The sequence below is a fragment of the Macaca thibetana genome, chromosome 12 (genome assembly GCF_024542745.1).
Source record: "Macaca thibetana thibetana isolate TM-01 chromosome 12, ASM2454274v1, whole genome shotgun sequence".
NCBI classification, from domain to species: domain Eukaryota; kingdom Metazoa; phylum Chordata; class Mammalia; order Primates; family Cercopithecidae; genus Macaca; species Macaca thibetana.
In genome coordinates, this window is record NC_065589.1 from 6,442,256 (window position 1) to 6,459,704 (window position 17,449).

Sequence of the window (17,449 nt, forward strand, 5' to 3'; positions counted from 1 at the left end):
GGGCTCAGCAATCTGCCTGCCTCAGCCTCCCAAAGTGCTGGGATTACAGACATGAACCACCATGCCCAGCCAGCAATGTTATTTAAATAGCATGGGTAAGAACAGTAAGAAATACAGCCACCATGGCCTTCAAGGAGCCCAGTCCTCACTGAATTCTGAAAATGGAAATATGCCTGTCTTCTAAGACTATATCCTCCAGCCACCCCTTCCACCCCACCCTACCATAGAAAACGGTTTGGTTGACGTTCTAAAATTTTAAGTATGTATCGAAGAGTCCTGGAAGAATGCAGAGCTCTTTTAAAACATACTGACGATTGAGACCATCCTGGCTAACACGGCAAAACCCCGTCTCTACTAAAAATACAAAAAATTAGCCTGGCATGGTGGCACGTGCCTGTAATCCCAGCTGCTCGGGAGGTTGAGGCAGGAGAATCACTTGAACCTGGGAAGTGGAAGTTGCAGTAAGCTGAGATCACACCACTGCACTCCAGCCTGGGCGACAGAGAGAGACTCCATCTCAAAAAAAATAAATAAATAAAATAAAAGAATACTGACTTAGCCGGGCATAGTGGCTCATGCCTGTAATCCCAGCACTTTGGGAGGCAGAGGTGGGTAGATGACCTGAGTCAAGAGTTCAAGACTAGCCTCTGACCAACATGGCAAAACCCTGTCTATACTAAAAATACAAAAATTAGCGGGACACAGTGACAGTTGCCTGTACTCCCAGCTCCTTGAGAGGCTGAGGCCGGAGAATCACTTGAACCTGGGAGGTGGAGGTTGCAGGGAGCCAAGACTGCGCCATTACACTCTGGCCTGGGTGACAGAAAAAGACTCTTTAAATAAATAAATACATACATACATACATACTGACTTTACACTTCTAAAAATCTAATAAATAATAATCAATTATTAGGTTTCCAAAAACTGATTTTTCCCCAAATTGCAGCTTAAAAACAGCAACATGATTCTCACAATGATCCCCAAAGGTCTCCCCATAGCTGCCTGAAATTTTGTCAACATGGAGGAATTATTTCTTTTTCATTATTTTTACTCCTAAGAATTTTAAAATTCAGATGCTCCTGGGAAGAGTTAATCCATGAAGTTCCTTTGGAATAAACCATTCACTCGTTTGTTCATTTATTTATTTATTTTTATTTTTATTTTATTTTTTTGAGATGGAGTCTGGCTCTGTTGCCCAGGCTGGAGTGCAGTGGCGCCATCTCGGCTCACTGCAAGCTCCGCCTTCTGGGTTCATGCCATTCTCCTACCTCAGCTTCCTGAGTAGCTGGGATTACAGGTGCCTGCCACCATGCCTTGCTAATTTTTTGTATTTTTAGTAGACATGGGGTTTCACCATGTTAGCCAGGGTGGTCTCAATCTCCTGACCTCGTGATCCGCCTGCCTTGGCCTCCCAGAGTGCTGGGATTACAGCCGTGAGCCACCGCGCCTGGCCTATTTTTAATTTTTTTTTTTTTACATTTTATTGTGGTAAAAAGCACATAATATAAAATTTTCCCAGCTGGGCACAGTGTCTCATGCCTTTAATCCCAGCACTAGGGAGGCCAAGGCAGGTGGATCATGAGGTCAGGAGTTCAAGACCAACTTGGCCATGATGGTGAAACTCCGTCTCTACTGAAAATACAAAAAAAACAAAAACAAGAAAACAAATTAGCCAGGCATGGTGGCGGGCGCCTGTAATTTCAGCTACTCGGGGGGCTGAGGCAGAGAATTACTTGAACCAGGGAGGTGGAGCTTGCAGTGAGCAGAGATCGCGCCACTGCCCTCCAGCCTGGGCAACAGAGTGAGACTCCGTCTCAAAAAAAAAGAAAAAAATTTCCTCGTAGCTATTTTAAGGGTACAGTTCAGTAGTGTTAAGTAGATTCACACTGCTATGTAATAGTTCTCTAGAACTTTTTCACATTGAAAAGCAACTCCCTGTTTCCCCTCCCCCCAGCCGTGGCGACCACCAGTCTACTTACTGTGCCCATAGTTTTGACTGCTCTAAATACCTCCTACTAAATGGAATCATACAATATTTGTCCTTTTGCAACTGGCTTCTTTGATCCAGCATAGTGTCCTCAACATTCATCCATGTTGTAGCATGCCACAGGATTTCCTTCTTTTTTGGGGGGTGGGGGTGGGGATTCAGGGTCTTACTCTGTCACCCAGGCTGAAGTGCAGTGTCATGAACACAGCTCACAGCAGCCTTGACCTTCTGGGTTCAACTGATTCTCTTGCCTCAGCCTCCTGAGTAGCTGGGACCACAGGCACATGCCACCATATCTAGCTAATTAAAAAAAAAAAAAAATGTTTTGTAGAAACAGGGTCTCGCGCCATGTTGCCCTAGCTGGTCTTAAACTCCTGGGCTCAGGTAATCCTCTCACCTAGGCCTCACAAAGTGCTGAGACTATAGGCATGAGCCCCCATGGCTGGCCTCTTTCTTTTTAAAAGCTGAATAGGCCGGGCGTGGTGGCTCACGCCTGTAGTGAGCACTTTGGGAGGCCAAGGTGGGTGGATCACGAGGTCAGGAAATCGAGACCATCCTGGCTAACACGGTGAAACCCTGTGTCTACTAAAAATACAAAAATCGTGCCACTGCACTTCAGCCTGGGCGACAGAGCAAGACTCCATCTCAAAAACAAAAATAAAAATTAAAAAATAAAAAATAAAAGCTGAATAATATTCTGTTGTATATACCACATTTTGTGTATCCACGCCTCTGTCAATGGACACTTAGACTGTTTCCACCTCTTGGCTGTGGTGAAGAATGCTGCAATGAATATGGGTGTGCAAGCAGCTCTTCCAGATCCTACTTTCAATTCCTTTAGATATATACCCAAAAGTGGGATTGCCAGATGACACAGTAATTCTGGATTTAATCTTTTAAGGAACCTCTATATTATTTTTCCATAGCAGCTGCACAATTTTACCTTCCCAACAGCAATATGCAAGAGTTCCAATTCCCCCACATGCTCATCAACTGTAACTATTTTCTGGGTTTCTATTTTTTTTTCTTGACATTTGCTCACTCATTTAACTACCACTTTTGAAAGTCTGCTGGGGGTGGAGCCCAGTGCTTGGGGCCAAGGATCCATCATCAACAAGACAGACTTGACTGGTACCCTCCTGCTTTTGGTGCTCACAGCCAAGTATAGGACAGCTTGTCTCAAGGCTGCTGGAGAAATTTGGGCATATTAGGAAGGCATGGAGAGGAAGGGCTCCCATTCTTGGCCATGTTCTCTCTGCCTATGGGCCTGTGTTGAATGAGGGCTGTCATATTCCCAGGGCAGATGGCAATTTGTGCACCGTGTGGCTTCCCTGGCCATTGCTCTCATCAGTGTCCCACAGGCAGTCAGGCGATTTCTGTGATAAGCATTCCCTTAGTCCCACCCCGCCAAGTCAATATCACATGAACTATGCCAACCAGACCTTCAGCCAAGTGCTCTTGGTCAGCGTGGACCATGTGCAGCAGTCACACAGCAATTAACTGAACTTCCTCAGAAAGAATCCTTCACTCTGCCCCTAACTTCTCAGGAACATACATCACAGCTGCAAGAGAATGGGTAGGAAATCAACTGGCACTAGAAATGAGTTCTGAGTCACCTGGGTTCTAGTGGCTCTCGAGATGTGCTGAATATTGTACCTGATTTATGGATGGCTGTGATTCTGTAAGACAAAAATGGCTAGTGGGTTCTCTGGCCCTATCTTAATCATCAGATGAGATGGAACTTATTCATAGTTTTGTAGAATTTACTGCTAGCAAATTGCTTTGTTAAAGCAAAAAATAAAATAAAATGCCTGACAAAAATATTGTTTCAGTGACTGTGTTTAGCCATGCTCTGTGTTACACGTGTTAGGAAGTTCTACAATTAAAGGACTTGCATAATTCCACATAGATAAGCGTATTAGTCTGTTCTTGCATTGCTATAAAAAATGACTGAGGCTAAGTAATGTATAAAGAAAAGAGGTTGAATTGGCTCAGGGTTCTCCAGGTTATATAGGAAGCATGGTGCTAGCACCTGTTCCCAGAAAGGGCCTCAGGAAGCTTCAGTCATGGCGGAAGGCAAAGGGGGAGCAGGTGCATTATGTGGCAAGAGTAGAAACAAGAGAGTGGGGAGGTGCAACACTCTTTTTTTTTTTTCTTTTTTTTGAAATGGAGTTTCACTTTGTCGCCCAGATTGGAGTGCAATGGCACAATCTTGGCTCACTGCAACCTCCAGCTCCCGGGTTCAAGCGATTCTCCTGCCTCAGCCTCCAGAGTAGCTGGGATTACAGGCATGCGCCACCACACCCAGCTAATTTTGTATTTTTAGTAGAGACGAGGTTTCACCATGTTGGTCAGGCTGGTCTTGAACTCCTGATCTCAGGTGATCTGCCCGTCTCAGCCTCCCAAAGTGGTGGGATTACAGGCATGAGCCACCATGCCTGGCGCAACACTCTTTTACAACCAGATCCTATGTGAACAACCAGAGTGAAACTCACTCATCACCAAGGGGACGGCACTGAGCCATTCGTGAGGGATCTGCCCCCATGATCCAAACACCACTCACCAGGCCCCACCTCCAACACTGCGGACTGCATTTCCACATGAGATTTGGAAAGGACAAATACCACTCACCAGGCCCCCCTCCAACACTGTGGACTGCATTTCCACACGAGATTTGGAGAGGACAAACACCACTCACCACGCCCCCCTCCAACACTGTGGACTGCATTTCCACACGAGATTTGGAGAGGACAAACATCACTCACCAGGTCCACCTCCAACACTGTGGACTGCATTTCCACATGAGATTTGGAGAGGACAAATACCCAAATCATATCATTCTAGCCTTAGACCCCTACATTTCATGTCCTTCTCACATTTCAAAATACAATTATGTATTTGCAATAGCCTCCCAAAGCCTTAGCTCATTCATTAAATCAAAAGTGCCAAGCCCGAAGTCTCATCTGGAGTGCCTTCCACCCATGAGCCTAGGAGGTCAAAAACAAATTATATACTCCTAAGATACAATGGTGGTACAGGAATTGAGTGTACATTCCCATTCCAAAAGGGAGAAATTGGCCAAAGGAAAGGGTCAGCAGGCCCACACAAGTCTGTAACGGCAGGGCAGTCATTAAATTTTAAAGCTCCAAAACAATCTCATTTGACTCCACATCCTGCATCCTGGTGTGAGGGCTGGGCTTCCAAGGCCTTGGATAGCCCCACCCCTGTGGCTTCCCTGGATGCAGCCCACATGGCTGCTCTCACACGTTGGAGTTGGGTGCCTGCAGCTTTTCCACACTTGAGGTTGCAAGCTGCCAGTGGCTCTACCGTTCTTGGGTCTGGAGGGTGGAGATCCCCTTCCCACAACTGCATTCAGCAGCTGAGCAATCCTGCATTTCCCCTCCGTATTGCCCTAGTAGAGGTTCTCTATGGAGGCTCTGTCCCTGTGGCAGGCTTCTGCTTGGGCACCCAGGCTTTTCCTTACATTCTCTGGAATCTAAGTGGGAGCTGCCAAACCTCTTTCACTCTTGCATTCTGTGCACCTGCAGTCTTAACACCATGTGGAAGCTGCCAATGTATATGGCAGCTTGTGCTCTCAAAAGCAGCAGCCCAAGCTATACCTGGGCCCCTTTGAGCTGATGTTGGAGCCAGAGTGGCCAGGATACAGGGAACAGTGTCCTGAGGTTGTACAAGGCAGCAGGGCCCTGGGCCTGCCCCACAGAACCATTCTTTCCTCCTAGTCCTCTGGGCTTGTGATGGGAGGGGCTGCCTTGGCGATCTCTGAAATGTGCTTTTAAGGCCTTTTTCCCATTGTCTTGGACATTAGCACTAGGCTCCCTTTTAGTCATGCTAATCTCCCTAGCAAATGGTTGCTTAATGGCCTGCTTGTATTCTTGTCTTGAAAATGCTTTTTCTTTCTCTGCCACACAGCTAGGCTGCAAATTTTCCAAACTTTTATGCATTAATTCTCTTTCAAATATAAGTTGCAACTTTAAGTCATTTCTTTGCTTCCCTAACTGTAGGTTGTTAAAAGCAGCCAGGCTGCCTCTTGAACACTTTGCTGCTTACAAATTTCTTCTATCAGGCTGGACACAGTGGCTCATGCCTATAATCCTCCACTTTGGGAAGCCAAGGTGGGCAGATCAGTTGAGATCAGGAGTTTGAGACCAGCCCGGCCAACATGGTAAGGCCCCATCTCTACTACAAATACAAAAATTAGCCAAACACAGTGGTGGGTGCCTGTAATCCCAGCTACTTGGGAGGCTGAGGCAGGAGAATCGCTTGAATCCAGGAGGCAGAGGTTGCAGTTAGCCAAGATCATGCCACTGGACTCTAGCCTGGACAACAGAGCAAGACTCCATCTCAAACAACAACAACAACAACAACAACAAAAAACCAGAATTTCTTCTACCAGATACCCTAAGTCATCATTCTTAAGGTCAAATTCCACAGATCCCTAGGGCATGGACACAATGCAGCCAAGCTCTTTGCTAACGGATAACAAGGGTGACATTTGCTCCAGTTCCCAATAAGTTCCTCATTTCCATCTGAGACCTCCTCAGCCTGGCCTTCATTGTCCATATCACTATCAGCATTTTGTCACAACCATTTAACCAGTCTCAAAGAAGTTCCAAACTTTCCTTTATCTTCCTATCTTCTTTGGAGCCCTCCAAACTCTTACAATCTCTGCCTGTTACCCAGTTCCAAAGTTGCTTCCACATTTTCAGGTATCTTTATCATAACACCCCCCTCTTTGGTACCAAGTTTCTATATTAGTCGGTTCTTGGAATGCTATTAAGAAATAGCTAAGGCTGAGTAATATATAAAGAAAATAGTTTTAATTGCCTCAGGGTTCTGCAGGTTATACAGGAAGCATGGTGTCGGCATCTGCTCCTGGTGAGGGCCTCAAGAAGCTTCAGTCATGGTGGAAGGTGAAGGGGGAACAGGCATGTCACACGGTGAAAGCAGGAGTGAGAGTAAGAAGGGGCAGATGCCACATTCTTTTAAACAACCAGCTCTCATGTGAACCACCGGAGCAAGAATTCATTCCTCACCAAGGGGATAGTGCTAAGCTATTCATGAGGGATCCACCCCATGACCCAAATGCCTCCCACCAGGCCCCACCTCCAACAATGGAGGTTACATTTCAATATGAGATTTTGAGGGGAAAAATATCAAACCATATCAATAAGAAGAAGAGAAACAGCCAGTCACAGTGGCTCACACCTGTAATCCCAGCACTTTGGGAGGCCAAAGCAGGTGGATACCCTGAGCCCAGGAGTTCGAGACCAGCCTGGGCAATATGGTGAAACTCCATCTTTACCAAAAATACAAAAAATTAGCCAGGTGTGGTGGCATGCACCCATAGGCCCAGCTACTCGGGAGGCTAAGATGAGAGGATCACCTGAGCTTGGGAGGTGGAGGTTGCAGTGAGTCAAGATGGCACCACTGAACTCCAACCTGGGTAACAAAGTGCGACTTTGTGAAAGAGAACAAAAAGAAAGAGAAGATAGAGAAGGAAGAAGAAGAGGAGGAGGGAGACAAGACTAAGAAAAGGAAAGGAGGCAATTAGAGAAGCAGGGAGGGAAAAAAGGAGAGAGGGAGGTTAGTTGATAAACATCTAAAGGGGCATTCTACTTTAAGACTAGAATTATCTTGGCTTACTTCTTTTCCAGTGAACAAAATATACTCTGGTTTGTTTGTTTTATTAAAGGGTCTAAAAATGTTTTCCTTTCTTACACAGTTCACATTGAATATCATTCTTTTTCTCACTGAATATATTATCGAAACTCAATTCTACAAGGCCTAAATTATTTCCTTTAATTTCAAATTTAGCTTTTAATGACACATTCACACAGCTCAAAATTCAAAAAGTAACAAAAGAGTAAAGGATGCTTTTACCAGCTGTTTCTACTTAAAAAAAAGAAAAAAGAAAAAAAAAGAAAGATAGCAGAGGGCCGGGCACAGGGGCTCGTGCCTGTAATCCCCACCCTTTGGGAGGCAGGAGGATCATTTCAGCCCAGGAGTTCAAGACCAGCCTGGGCAACACAGTGACACCTTATCTCTACCAAAAATTTGAAAATTCACTGGGCATTGTGGCATGCACCTGTGGTCCCAGCTACTCAGGAGGCTGAAGCAGGAGGATCACTTAAGCCTGGAAGGTCAGGGCTCCATTGAACTATGATTGTACCACTGCACTCCAGCCTGGATGACAGAGTGAGACCCTGTGTCCAAGAAACAAAAAAGACAACAGAGGAATATTTTCCCTCCAACTTTTGTTGAATGTCTTTGATTATTACTTGTCGTTGACCACAGAGAATTAAAAAAGAAACAAGTGGCTGGGCACAGCGGCTCACACCTGTAACCTCTGCACTTTGGGAGGCCTAGGAAGGTAGATTGCTGGAGCTCAGGAGTTCAAGACCAGCCTGGGCAACCTGGTGAAACCCTATCTCTACCAAAAATACAAAAAATTAGCCAGGCATGGTGCCTATGGTCCCAACTACTCAGGGGGCTGAGATGAGAGGATCGCTTGGACCCTGGGAGGCGGAGATTGCAGCGAGCAGAGATCGTGCTACTACACTCCAACCTGGGTGGCAGAGTGAGACGCCATCTCAAAAAAATAAAATACACAAATGAAGCTCTCCACCAATATTGGTCCTGGGGAGGCTGGCCTCTGTCATCACCAACCATGCCAGGACAGGAAGAAAAAATCACGGTTGGACCATCAGACACAATCCACCATCCACAGGCAATTAGTACACAGAGCCAGCACTGTGTGACATGTTATGTTTAAAACTCTGAGCCCAGCATTAGGCCTGTCTTTTTAGTATATTTATGTTGATTTAAGTTACTTGATAATCACTGACTCAGTATGGTTTAAAGAAAATCAAAGCCACTGACTCTAAGTCTATGGAGCATTTGCTGATCCCAGTAACTGTATATAATTGTCAAATTTCCAATCTCTGAAATGACCCTTTAGACACATACATACTGATGGGGTAGGCTGTTGAACTTTTGCAAAGAACCCTTAACCTTCTGCAGAAACAGTGTCAAATACAGGCTTGGGGAATGAGCTGGTCCACTCTAGCGCCCCCGCCTCCTGACCACGCCAGGCACCTAAGAAGCTGCTCAATCACTACAATTTCAGGTGCTATTAGCTTGCCAAGTGCTTTTCATCTCTTAAGGGCTGCCCTAGGACCCAGGGATAAACCAGGAATGTTGTATCTTTTATTCCATTATTTTAAGGATAAATTACTGCTTCGTCAAATTTGTTATGTCCAGATGGGGTATGCAGAAACCCCTGTGTTTCAATTACGGTCAATACTGCATCTCATTTCTAGGATTTAAGTGTAGTTTGGGAACATCAAAATCCTTTTCAAACTCTGGGATTTGCCTTGAAATTGTTAACATCTTTCTCTGTTAAAACAAAAATTAATTTCACTAAACTGCTAAAATAAGCCTGAGCAATCTAGAACCCCGCGGAAGATTGCACAGGTATTGAAATTCATTTTCAGAGAGGCCTGCAGGTGGCGCCATAAGCAAACGGTCTTACCCTCGCCCACCACCCTACTCTCCCCAGAATTAAAAAACGAGGAAAACAGGAAGATCTTAGCTCACATGGTAAAGGGGAGGAGAGCCTAGGAAAACTACAGATTCGTAAACTATCGTATAGAATCGTGCTGCCATAATAAAAAATTCAGTAATTAAAATATTGATTATGGAATTGCCTGCTTCCTTTGTATTAAATATGTGCAGTTTATAGGCAATGTGTTTATAAATAAATATATTTTCAGTTGACTCTTTTATGATACCATAATAACAGCCCAATACTCATTTGTGTGTTAAACGTGTTCTTTAACAAAATTATACATTTACTATTGCAATGTAACTAGCTGGGTTTTCAGCCTTCGTCTAATTTTCCAGAATGGTATTTCTGCAGTGCTAACATTCTCTGCTTAATCACTCCAATAAAAACAGTGAATTTCTTTGTAATGCAATTTGTAAGCAATAAACATGATTGAGAATGCAGTATTTGCTGTCGACTATGTTTAACACGGGGTTTTAATTTAGTGGGTAATTATTCATTTGGTAGACACTTTTTCCATTCACATTTATTTTCCCTGCTCTTAAGAAAGTTCGCAAGTTTGGAGAACCTTGGAAAACCAGGGTTGTGGCGTATTTGATGTAAGCCAGAGTTTGATACAGATGTTACCGCAAGAGAACATTTTTTTTTATCTGCTAAAGACAGGAGGTCACATTAACTCGTAATACAGACACATAAAAATGTGATTATGGGTTCTAAACAGAACGCAGTAGGCTCCTAGTTAACACAATGAGATTTCTAGGAAGTGATGCATAAATTCTTCAAAAATGACACATTTCTCACGTTCCATTCCAATTAAATTACTGAGGCAGCTAACAGCCATGAGCACAAAGTACGGGATAAAATGAGGGTTTGCTTCTTGTAACTGTGTCTCTGTGAAAGTATATTTTTATGAGAAGCAGTTAATATTAAGCTATTATTTTTCAGCTGTGCTGGAAGGGATGTCTTGAGCCTTTCTTGTCGCGCTCTCCCTAGAAGAGCCTCCCCCTTTGTTTCTTGGGTTTGCTGATAGGAAGAGCGCGTTGCTCCACCGGCCACCGCCTTCACCTGGGGCTTTGGAGTGAAAGGGACCAGCCCAGGAAGGGGTCCCCAGCGCCAGTCCCCAAGGGTGGGTCTAATCGCTACCCAGAGGCCCTCAGCCAGGAGATTCAAAGGCGGGAGGCGGCCCCTCTGCTCCGCTCCCCCTACCCGCAGCGCCCGGCCGGGACCGGAGGTGCGGGGCTGGCCCCCACTAGCGATCCGCGAACACTCAGGGCCCGTCCTCCACGCCCAGCTCAGGCCTCGGGGACACCAGCGCCCCGCGGCTGCGCGGCGTGGGAGGGGGTTCCGACAGCCTGCGGAGCCCAGCCCCACTCTCCCCAGACCCGCTCGCAGCAAGAGGGGTTCAGGGCTGTTCCCCCGGGAAGGAGGCCCGAAGAGCGGGGAGCCGCCGGGCGGGGTGGGGCGGGAGGGGGCGTCGCAAGACAAAAGGATGTGAGGCTTTAAATTCAAAAAGATGTTTTGAAAGCCACGCGCTGGGGTTTGAAAGGCGCTGGGAGGACGGCGGCAGAGCGATCCCAATCAGAAATGCGATTTGAAGTCCTAATGAACTTGATTGCGTGAACATTTATAATCCCCCATGGCCCTAAATGAAATCAGATATAATCAGAAGATACAGGGAAGGGAGTGTTTACAGCCGACGCCGGGCGGCCGCGGGACGGGGAGATGCGGCCCCGGTATTGATGTCGAAAATGATGGATAACGCGGGAATGGCAAATATACTATTTGTCTAATGGCTCGGCAATTAAATTCCCCTGTAAATGACCCATGCCTCATTTCATCCTAATCTATGGAATTTTGATTGAATTCGTCAGCTCTAATTGAAAAATACTGCACTTTAATGTCTGCATTGCAGTTTCAGGACGAGAGTGGTTTTAATGAGACAGTGCCCCCATGACCCGGGAATATTTGAGACTTTTATTCGGAATTTAAAGCCAGGAGATTGCTCGACTGAGCCCTGAGATTTCCTCTCCTGTATCCACGTCCATCCATCTCCAGACGCGATTTAATAAACGCACTTGAGGATAAATGCGCCCCCGACCCTCGCGCCGACGTGTTACCCCACGGGCGCCCCTCCTCGGAATAAGGGACGGCGGAGGCCGGGGCGGCGCGGGGGCTGGGGGACTCCGAAGAAGGTCCTGGCCCCTCCCCGGCCCAAGCTTCCCTGCCCTCCCTGCCACCCTGGTCCCCAGGCACTGTCGCGAACCCCAGCCTCCGCCTTCCCTAGGCCAAACCTAGGTGACCTCCCTGGACGAGGAGGCCTGGCTGCCTGCCACCCGCTCAGCGGGAGAAGAGACTCGCGCACTCGAAGGGGCCGGGCCCCGACGTGCTTTATATGCAAATGGCGAGGCGAAGCCATCCCTGAGAAATTAGCTACTTGCTGAAGCATATTTACTAGATTGAAATGAGTTAAAGAGAAACATTTTAAGTCGTGCAAACGAGATAATTGGGCCGCATTAAAGCTGGAAATGTTTGCTCCTTTCAAAAAAAAAAAAAAAAAACCGCCGAAGGAGGAAGACAACAGTAAAAGGAAGCGTAGAAATGAAGCCCCGGCTGGTCAGAGACCGGAAATCCGGTAGTGCACGGGATGGGTTCCCTCAAGGATCTCGGAGGGGATACCCGGACCTGGGAGGATCTGAAGGCAGCGCCACTCCCGCCCCGGCTCGCGCGGCCCAGTTCCCTCATTGCAAGGGGCCGATCCCCACCGCGGCCCGCAGGGGGCGCGCTCAAGCCAAGGTCCCGCGGCGAGAACGGTGTCCGGTGGGAGCCAAGGGCGAGGCCAGCCCTAGGTCCTTGGCCGGCAGTTCGGGTCCCGCTCCCAACTTCGCCCCCCTCCGTCCCCCCACGCTCCATCGCCAGCGGTGTTCAAAACTCTGATGGCATGGGGGGGTTAAGGGGGTGGCCCTGGGGAGACCGAGTGTGGGGGCAAGCAGGAGGCCTAGGTGCACGCGTTGCCTCTCCCCGGCCCACAAGAATGTAGCTGAGGTTTTGCACACATATTTAAAGTAAAATAATCCAAAAAATGACAGAAAAGCCTTCTCCCTGGGAAGGCCATGCCTGGCGCCCTGGCGATGCCAGACTTGGTGCTGAGAGCAAACGGCGGAGGGAGGACTCTCCAGGGCCGGGGCTTCCGTCTCGGTTCGTGCAATGGGAATGGCGCTGTGCCCACCCAGTAGAGGCGCTCGCGGGCTCTCCTTTCCCGGGAGAGGCATCGTGTGTTGTGAAATGTCACACTGCGTCCTGTTCCATTGGGTGGCCTCTGATCTGTTTTTAGATGTTCCAGAGGCCGGACGCAGTGCCTCACGCCTGTAATCCCAGCACTTTGGGAGGCCGAGACAGGTGGATCACTTGAGGTCAGGAGTTCGAGACCAGCCTGGCCAACATGGCGAAACCCTGTCTCTACTAAAAATACAAAAATGAACCGGGCATGGTGGCACGTGCCTGTAATTCCAGCTACTTGGGAGGCTAAGGCAGGAGAATCACTTGGACCCGGGAGACAGAGGTTGCAGTGAGCCGAGATCATGCCACTGCATTCCAGCCTTGGTGTCAGAGTGAGACTCTGTCTCAAAAATTAATTAATCAATTAATAATAAATAAATGCCCCAGAATCTGGTGCCCAGAGGCTGCCCTCCCACGGATACTCTCACTCCGAGAGCACAGGCTTTCGCCCCTGGCTGGCCCGCGCTCCCCAAGCTCCCTGCAGCGTGCTTGCTCCTGCAGCTGCCCTCCTGAGCATCCTCTCTGGGCCAGGCTCCCGGCCCACGTGTGCTACACGATCGAGTTCAGTGCCCAGTGCCCACATCAACTCGTGCTATATTAATTATCCCCGTTTGGGGGACACAGTCAAGCCGCTGGTGGAGGAGAGCGGGGATTCCCGCCCACTAGGCAAATGGAACTGCAGAGGAAGAGTGGCCTCAGCTGCAGCCCAGGACCCTCAGGCCCAGATGTCCGAGGTCTTCCTATCTATCCCCTTCCAGGACCTGCTCAGGGTGAGGCAGAGCCTGGAGAACCTTACCTGGATTCTATAAGGAAGCCGAGGCGGGTTTTCTAAGATCACCTCCAAAATCTGACGGTATTTCTTACACCTTCAGCAATCATGGAGGTCTGATTTTATTTCCCCATCGTTTATGACAAAGGCTTCTCTGGTGGCCTGGGTGTTTAAAATGAAAAGAAACTGGAGATCTTTTTCCTGTCCAACTATAGGCGTGAGAAAGACATACCTCTCAGCCCTTCTGACCCCTGGGGATGGACAGTCGGATCCTACCCTGGATTCCAGAGCCCAGCCAGCGTCCACCGCGGATGCCATTTCTTACGTGGTGCATAGGGGGCGCTCCGGGTGCTTGAGCGCCCTGCACACCCACGAGGATCTTCAGGTTAATACTTCAGAAATTGTGAAGCCTTAAATAAAACTGTTTCCTGCCATTCCCTCATTAACTATAAAATCTATAATACTTATTTGAGTTACGTTTACAGATATGAATAACCTTGTTAGACAGCTAAAAATATAATGTAAAACTACATTATAAAGTTCACTTCATTTTAAAGTATAAATTTCCAAATAACTTACAATATGGGGAATGAACTGAATGTGAAACTTTTTTGGTTAAACTTTAAAAAGTCTCTCATCTCTTAAGGTTTCCAGGATTGTCTTGTTTGTACTTTAACTGGGTCTATAAGAAACTAGAGAACAAGGGGAAATTGATAATAATAACTAAGAGAGAGACTAGGAATATCACGGTAACAATTAGATTCTACAACATTCACCTCCATAAAATAAGGAGATGGGGAGGGAATGAAGTTGGGTAAGTAGAAGAAGAAAGTCCCTGAACTCAATGAAGGTATCAAAGTTGGTCACATGATATCCAGTCCAATCATCGTCATTTTCTGAGCCATGATCAATTGCAGCTCCTTCTAAAGCTTCAGTGTTCATTATTGTCACAGACTTCAGGGAACAGGTGTGTCCAGGTGGAGACAAGCCAGGTAGCTTCTGACTTTGGTTCATTTCCCATACTAGTTTTTCTCATATGCCCAGAAGGAAAGCTGGGAGGCAGAGGGCCTGGAAGAGGCCCATTCACAAAGTCACTGTCAGCGGTGGCTGCTGTGCTGTGGCCTGGTCACACTAGGTATCTGACACACAGGGGACCCCCCCAGAACCAGCCCCCAGCTCCTCTTCTGGTGTCAATGGCTGTGTCCCCTGCAGATAGCAATTGCCCGCCTTCATGTGTGGGTGTAAAGGAACCGCAGGGAAATGACATACGGTCCTGTGAATGACTTCCCCCTGCAGGGGTGTTTTAAAGTCACTGTGCAGAACAAATACTAGACAGCAAGTCTGAACACCTTTTCTTTAACTCCGTGTTCATTATTTGGAGAGAAAAAAAAAAACCACTCACTATACACACACACACACACACACGGACACACACACACACGGACAACATGCCCCATACAAAATGTTTTCATTTCCTACAAAACCCAGAAATGTCCTCTAGGAATGTCTGAGAGGCAGCATTCTGGATTCCAGCAATTTTCTGGATTCTTCCCACTGTGACTCAAAGAATTAATTGCTCCTCATTCCCTCAGTTTCCTATTTATTTCACACGCACTCTAGCAGTTTTTGGTCACTAGCTGGAAATACTTTGGGATCTTTGGATTTGTTCTCTGACCTCACTCTTGGTTCCCTCTTTTTCTAAAGCTTGGGAACTTCAGGCCACATCCATAGGGAGACATAATTGTTTGCAGCAAAGTCATGCAAATTGAGTTATCCGTATTTTTTCCCATGATAAATGGAAGAAACTCAAAGGTTTCAAAGGCCAAGGAGGTCACCATTCCCACTTATTTCTGCAATCACCAAGAAGGGGCTGTGTACTTAAAGAACCTGACGCACTGGGAACAATTGCAGATCTAAAAACAAAGAGGTTCTCCTTCCTGTGAACTCAGCCCAACCTTCTCGGGCAGTGGCAGAGAATGATCAGGAGGTGTGACTTAACTGTGGAACTGCTGGAGATGGCCCCAGCCTACCTTGCATTTCTCATGGCTCAGGAGCTGGCTCAGCCTCTTGTGAGACCATGACCTCACAGCCCACCTTGGAGCCCAGGATAGATGAGGGTTCCAAGAGCCTGAAGTGGGTGGGGGCAGTTGAGTCTGTGGTCACTGGCTCTGGTTCTCCAGGACTTTCAAGTGTCTCAAACAAGAGCAAAGATCTACCCTGGGATGCTCCTCCAATATGGAAATATGTCTGCCCCAGGCGGTTTCGGGGCAAGTGTTCTTTTCTCTGATTCTGTAAACCTGGTGCCCTACTTTAAGTGAAGTGATCGTGTTTACTTTCTTTAAAGGATGGGAATCTGTTGCCCTCACTTTTTTGTAAACAGAATGGACCCCCCACCACCTCGCATCAGCGCACACTCCCCTCCTGTTCTCTCCTGGGAAGAGTCGGTCAGTTAGGGCGACTTTCCTGAGGAGCTTTCTCTGACAGGCACAGGGGTCCTTTGGAGCAATGTCAGTGGGGCTAGACACACCTACCCTTGAGTTTTCCAGATGAGCTTATTTCTGAGTGGCGTTTTCTGGGAATTCCAATGACTTTCGCCCGGGACTTCCACCTGGTGACAGAGGCCATTCCAATTCTCCCTCCCCGTTTAATCAACATCTCTCCTTTCCATTCATACCCAACCCCGTACCCCTGTCTTGTGACATTCTTTTCAGGAGGAGGAAATAACCAGAGCAAATTCAGGCTCTGCTTTGCAGGATTTTCTGGAAGAAGAAACAGTTCTTGCTACAGCAATCACTGCTCATTTGGTCCCAGAAGAAGTTAAAGGTGGAGGGGTGCCCCTGTTGTGGAAGGCTGTTGATTCAACACCCTTCTGCTCCCTCCAGCGCGGTTTCTAAAGGGTTAAATGCATGCCCTCCGGGCAGACCGCATCCTCTTTAAAATACTACGCCCCTGAAGGAGGTCGGGGCCATCGTGGAGGCAGCGGCTGGGGACTTGGTTTGGGGTGTCCAAGAGTCACGGGGGGTTCCAGCCTCCAGGGAAGATTCATAGGGTCCATGGCCTGCCTCTCCTAGACACACGGTCTCCTGGCGAGCATTGGAAGCTCGTGGGGCCCACAGCTGAGCGCCGGCCATCGTCCCTGGCCTGCTGCTTCTTCCTCCGTGTGTTGGACGCTGACTGCGTCCAGCCCAGGCCCATTGTGACGCGCCCGCAGCCTTCCAGTACAAGGCAGGCGGGATGCGGCGCCCGCACGGTAGCGGACCCGGGCTCCTCAGGAGGGCTGCTCGAGAGGCCGTCCCGAAGGTCCCCAGCCCAGGCCAGTGCGCACCCCCTCACCCCTCGGTGCCCTCTGCCCGGCTCCCAGGCCGCGGTTCACGCGGTCCGGGGATTAGCATCTCTGTGAAGTCCCACAAACAATGCCTGCTGTGCGGGAGATGAAAGCCGGACTCCGGGTGGCAGGGCGCATTTGAAGTCCCCGAAAGGTGGGGCCTCGGGAATCGAGGGAGCAGATGGGAGGAGATAAAGCCAGGTGAGAAGCGCCTGGCGGCCGGCGTCTCCCTCACCAAACACTCCAGGGGCTGGGGTTCGCCAACACGCGGCCTCCAGAACCCCGGCAGGAGTCAGATCCGGACGGGACACGAGGGGACACCACTTCCATCCGCACCCCTGGCCTCTGCCCGCACAACTGCAGCCCTTGAGCCCGAGTCTCCAGCCTGGCCTCTGCCTGGTGCTCCCTCTTCCCAGGCTGGGAGCCCCGGGGCGGGCGTATGCCTCAGTCCCCACGGAGAATCTCCCTTTGCCTGGCTAGGTGCTCCCAGAGAGACGTGTGGTGAGC